The sequence below is a fragment of the Microcebus murinus genome, chromosome 10 (assembly GCF_040939455.1).
Source record: "Microcebus murinus isolate Inina chromosome 10, M.murinus_Inina_mat1.0, whole genome shotgun sequence".
NCBI classification, from domain to species: domain Eukaryota; kingdom Metazoa; phylum Chordata; class Mammalia; order Primates; family Cheirogaleidae; genus Microcebus; species Microcebus murinus.
The window spans coordinates 4490236-4496681 of record NC_134113.1 but is presented as its reverse complement, the minus strand read 5'-3'; positions in this window follow the sequence as shown (position 1 = coordinate 4496681).

Below are 6446 nucleotides of genomic sequence, written 5' to 3'. Positions count from 1 at the left end.
GAAAAAAACCCAAAAAACTATGAAAGAGTTTATTTTCTAAGGTATTTATGCCACCATTCCAGAAGAGCATCGCCCTTGATATCTTATTTAGAGCTTAGAGAATGTGTAAGCTTTTCAGTTAGAATCAATCTTGTTCTACAAGTAGCTTCTAGGCTAAAATATCAGGGTTCATACAGTTTACAATGATCATACCTCTTTTCTACAGTTATCATTTAACAGATCTTACCATGCAGTGACATATTATGAAGATTATGATAAAGTTGAAGATAAAAACTAATGTACCAACGCCTAATGCCTTCTTCAGTTTTCTTATGTAGTAAGCGTATGTACCGTATCTACAACATCCTCAAACTTTACATTATATTTCACCAAGGCTATATATTTCATCTGAAAATCATAATCATCAAACTATACAGTTGTCATGACTTTATATCCATCTAGAATCTATGTAGACTCCAACCTAGCTTGTCTCCTTATATCCAAGTTCTCTAAATTCTCAGTACAAACAGTCCCCAATTTATGATGGTTTGGCTTAAGATTTTTCGACTTTACAATGATGTGAAAGCGATATTCTTTCAGTAGAAACCATATTTCATGTATCCATAAAACCACTCTCTTTTTCACTTTCAGTATGGTATTCGATAAATTACAAAAGATGTTCAACACTCTATTATGTAATATGCTTTGTGTCGTGATTTTGCCCAACTGTAGGCTGACGTAAGTGCTCTGAGTAGGTTTAAGGCAGGCTAGGCTACGCTGTGATGCTCGGTAGGTTAAGCGTATTAAACACATGTTTGACTTACAATGTTTCAACTTACAATGGGTTTATTGGGACATAACTCCATCCTAAGCTGAGGAGCACCTGTACCTGCCTTTATGTATTAGATATTTCACTTAGACTATTTCATTTTATTAACTGCACACCTCTCCATTACTCCTCTCTCGCAAGGTTGCTTTTTTGCTACAAAGAAACAAAAAGTGAAATATTAAACAGGGATTTCATTAAATTCTATAACGTAGAATTTTACCCAGTACCTTATCCCCCTTAGTCTCTGTCTTTATAACATGCTCTGAGATGTTCTTTTCAGATCAAGTTTATCCAACTGTAAATACTAAACATTTATTTTGCTTTCAGCATTTTATGCCAATTTTTTATGTGAGTTTTCCTGGCAAAAAAAAATCTGAGCCTACAGTGCAAAACAATTATGGAAATAACTTAGCTGAGTCATAGACTGAGTGGCTTATTACTATTATAGACATCTAAAGGTAACATGTTCTTCTGGAAAATTCCAATTATAGTGATTGTAGTATTATTTCTAATACAACTCAGTGCAAGTATTCTGCATATATAAGTGTGTATTACTAGATATATAATCCCACATTATCTTTTTTTTTTTTTTTTTTTTTTTTTTTTGAGACAGAGTCTCTCGCCTTGTTGCCCAGGCTAGAGTGAGTGCCGTGGCGTCAGCCTAGCTCACGGCAACCTCAAACTCCTGGGCTCAAGCGATCCTCCTGCCTCAGCCTCCTGAGTAGCTGGGACTACAGGCATGCGCCACCATGCTCAGCTGGTTTTTTCTATATATGTTCAAACCCACATTATTTTATCCCACTTGTGATCATGGTTTTCAATATTTGATTTCTATTTTTATTCAAAATGTTCTTTTTATTCAAATATAATTATTTGCCTATAGCTCATGTCTAGATAGACTGGCGTTCACTAACAAATTTCTTGAGACTTAATTTTTTTTCCAAATCAGTTTAAGCCCTGATTGACCATGTGTCATGGACTGGATTTTGTTCCCTCCCACCCACCCAAAATTCATGTTGAAGCCCTAATCCTCAGTGTGACTTTACTTGGAGATAGGAAGTAATTAAGGCTAAATGAGGTCATAAAGTAGGGCTTTGATTACCGATAGGATTTCTGTCCTTGTAAGAAGAGACACCAGAGAGCACACATGTACTCGTGCTCATTCTCTCTCTCTCTTTCCCCTTCCTCCCTCCATGCATGCATTGGAAATGTCCTACTGAGACATTTCCTCCATGGAAAAGACCACGTGAGAACATAGCTATAGCTGGAACGTGGTTCTCTATAAGCCAGAAAGAGAGCTCTCACTAGAAACCAAACTCGACGGAACTTGATCTGGGACTTCCAGCCCCCAGACTACCAGAACTGTGATGAAAATAAATGTCTGTTGTTTAAGCCAGTCATCCTGTGATATGGTGTTCAGCCTTCATTACGGCAGCCTGAGCAGACTAACACCCCATGTTTGGCTCTAGAGGCACAAAACTGAACCAGAGTAGGCTCTACACTTTGGGAGTACATTGTCTAATGAGAAGAGGCATTTTATGAAAATACATGCCATAAGTACTTCTAACTCAGCCATAGAGCACACGTTTGAACAAGGTTTTCAATGAGGTCCAATGAGAAGAAACAGCAATCCAGGCAGAGAGAATCCCAGCAAGGACTCAGAGGCACTCAAAGGCAGGATGTACCTGGTGAACACCGAGAGACTAAAGGGCACAGGGGCCATGACAGGCAGTGTCAGAAGGGGAGGCTGAATCCATGCACTGGGGCAAGATGTTCATGAAGGTCCCTGAATGCCAATACCAAAGAACTCAAGTTTCAATGTAAGAAAATATTTATTAAACAATATATGAGTAGGGGGTGCATGGTGGCTCACACCTGTAATCCTAGCACTCTGGGAGGCCGAGACAGGCGGATTGCTCAAGGTCAGGAGTTCGAGACCAGCCTGAGCAAGAGCAAGACCCCGTCTCTACTATAAATAGAAAGAAACTAATTGTCTAACTAAAATATATATATAAATTAGCCAGGCATGGTGGCACATGCCTGTAGTCCCAGCTACTCGGGAGGCTGAGGCAAAAGGATTGCTTGAGCACAGGAGTTTGAGGTTGCTGTGAGCTAAGCTGACACCACGGCACTCTAGCCCAAGCAACAGAATTGAGACTCTGTCTCAAAAAAAAAACAATTTTTGAGTAAGAGCTTACTAGGGCTGCCATAACAACTACCATACACTGGATAGCTTAAACAACAGAAATTTATTTTCTCACAGTCCTGGTGGCAAGAAGTCCAAGATCAAAGTGTCCACAGAATTGGTTCCTTCTGAGACTTCTCTCCTTGGCCTCTAGTTGGTCTTTCCTCTGTGCATGCATCTACATCCAAATTTGCTCTTCTAGCTGGGCACAGTGGCTCACACCTATAATCCCAGCACTCTGGGAGATCAAGGCAGGAGGATTGCTTGAGCGAGACCAGCATCGACACCATAGCGAGACACCATCTCTACAAAAATTTTAACAATTAGCTAGGCATGGCGGTACACACCTGTAGTCCCAGCTACTCGGGATGCTGAGGCAGGAGGATCGCTTGAGCCTAGGAGTTCAAGGTTGCACTCAGGTATGATAACACCAGTACACTCCAGCCTGGGTGACAGATTGAGACCCTGTCTCTTACACACACACACACATACACACACACAAAAAACCCTCAGCCTCACATCGCCCTCTTGCTACTGTTTCTTCTTCCAAAGGTATCATTCATATTGGATTAGAGGCCACCCTAATGACTTCACTTTAACATAACAGCCTCTTCAAAGTGCTTCTCTTCAGATGCAGACACATTCTGAGGTTATGGGGGTTAGGACTTTATATGAATTTGGGGGGGAACACAACTCAGCCCATAACAAATACCATATGCATAATACAAATAAGTTTAAGGCATGGCCCTCTACTGAAGTGATTCTTCTTGCACAACTTTTTTACTTTTCCCTTACTTTCCCCCCAATGGACTCCCAAGTTTTTAAAGATTTCATCTGCCAAACCGCATTTATTAACTTTAAACTTTCTCATTTTTCCATTTATCAAAATCAAAGACTAAATATTGATCAAATCTCATCAATAGAAAACATTTATAATTACAAAATAAAAAAGCCATGGTCCAAATGTTTTGACATGAAGAATGGAAGAACAAGTTGGATCTGTTTAAAAACATGGTAAATCTGCTCTTGTATAGTTTCTATACCTTCTTCTCCAACACTCCTATACCTTAATTACTTGATACCTCTATGCCCTCTGTTCACACCATTCCATCTCCCTGGTAATGTTCCCACCCTACTTCACCTTTCCTCCTCCACAAAACCAATCCACCCTCAGAGGTCATTTAGCTCCAAGACATGAATGTTTCCTTGATCACTTCTGCTTGCAGAGATTTCTCCCCTCTGGGAACTCAGAACAATTTTTCCCTCTGCCATAATTGGCCTTGATGGTTTTATTATTTAATCAGCTAATTTTGTTCCCAGAAAAATGATATAATATGCTCTGTATAATTCACAGTATCTTTTTTTTTTTACATATTATACATTGTTACTATTTTAGTGACTATAAAACCTCAAGCAAAAGCAAGTAACAGCACTAGAAAATTTAGCCATTGGCTTTAATCCTTTTGCAATGAAGCCTAAAATATGAAAAATACAAGTTGTGAAAGTTTCTGAGTGCTCAATGAATTGGATTCTCTAGGACAAAATAAGTCATGCTCTGCCCAAAGTTTCAAAATCTAGAGAATGTAGCTGAATCACAGCTTAATAATTCTCTGTAACAGAGCCAAATGTGTTCAGGTTGAAAAATATCTAGTCTAGAATCTATGAATGGGGGTGGGGAGTCCCTGACCCCTGGGCAACATTTCAAAAACCCTACTGGAAATCATAAATCTAGCTCACAATAAAACTGCTCTGGCTAAAACATCACAGCTCTTTTCTTTCAACCAGGATTACAGGAACTCTGTGCAATGGTATTTGTGATGTTACAGAAGCCAAAACCTCTGAATGCCAGTTACATTTTTGATTAGTAAAAAAGGGAAACTGAATTAGCAAATCAAAAATATGTTATAACAAAATCTTTTAAAACAAGAATCAGAAAAATATTAGCATTAGAAAAAATGAAAAGGTGTTTAGGGGGAAAAAAGTCCCAAGGAACTTAAAAACAGGGGATATTGCCTTAATAGTAATAGTCTATTTACTGAGCCCTTACTGTGTGCTTTGAATAAGTGCTCACATTTAATCCCCACAACTAAATGAAGCTACTACTATTATACTCATTTTACAGATGAGGAAACTGAGCTCTTAAGAGTTTAATAGTTTGTCCAAGGCTGCCCAGCTGGTAGTTGGTATGGCCAAGAATCAAACTCTGGGTGATTAACTCCAAAGCCCCACTGCCAGCTCTGATGGTAGAACATCTCCTGTTTTAATTCCTTCACATTATGAGCAAAGTGTGGACCTGCAGGCTTCCTATTGTTGGGGTGTTTTCTGGTAAATCCAAATAAAGATCGACTCCATCTCAGGGCTCAAGCCCACATAACACGAAGGCCAGAACACAGCCAAAACTCAATATTATCTTGCAATTCCCTTTACTGGGTTAAACTGGGCTTTAGCCTAGTAAAGAAATTGCCTGAGACATTTATGAATTGATCAGAGGGGCCAAACTGACACAACGGTGGTTCCTGTCACAGAACTATATTAGCAGAAAGGAAGGCAGGACCACATCACCATAAACTTGTTTGGAATTATGTAAAATAGGTAAAACGACATGTCTGGTCATTTATTTACTAAACACGAATATGAAAATAACCCAGCCTAAGCAACCGTTAAAAATCCTTTAATCAGGGGTTAAGCAAATTGAAAAGGATGTTTGAAAGGCAAAGTTCAGAAAAAACTGGCTAACACCTTTGGAAGACTGTTTCGTAAATGAGGACAAACAGCCTCACTAAAAAGAAGTAGCCAAATTCAATGGAGGTCGATGTCTGCACGCAACCTGTCAGACCGCCCCATTGTCCTGAGGTATAGCCAGTTTAAAGGTGTCATTTTAGTAAGCACTGAAATCCATCCAGCAATGTGCAAATCTGCTACAGTGCTATTATATGAATAAATCTTTTTATCTGCATTGCAAAGGCATAAATTACTTCATGCTACAATGTATAATTAAGAAGTTAGAGGCCGGGTGCGGTGGCTCACGCCTGTAATCCTAGCACTCTGGGAGGCCGAGGCGGGCGGATTGCTCGAGGTCAGGAGTTCGAAACCAGCCTGAACAACAGCGAGACCCCCGTCTCTACTATAAAATAGAAAGAAATTAATTGGCCAAATAATATATATAGAAAAAATTAGCTGGGCATGGTGGCGCATGCCTGTAGTCCCAGCTACTAGGGAGGCTGAGGCAGAAGGATTGCTTGAGCCCAGGAGTTTGAGGTTGCTGTGAGCTAGGCTGATTGATGCCATGGCACTCACTGTAGCCTGGGAAACAAAAAAAAAGGAAGTTAGGCCAGGCGTCGTGGCTCACGCCTGTAACCCTAGCACTCCGGGAGGCCAAGGTGGGCAGATCTCTGAAGGTCAGGAGTTCGAAACCAGCCTGAGCAAGAGCGAGACCCTGACCCAGTCTCTACT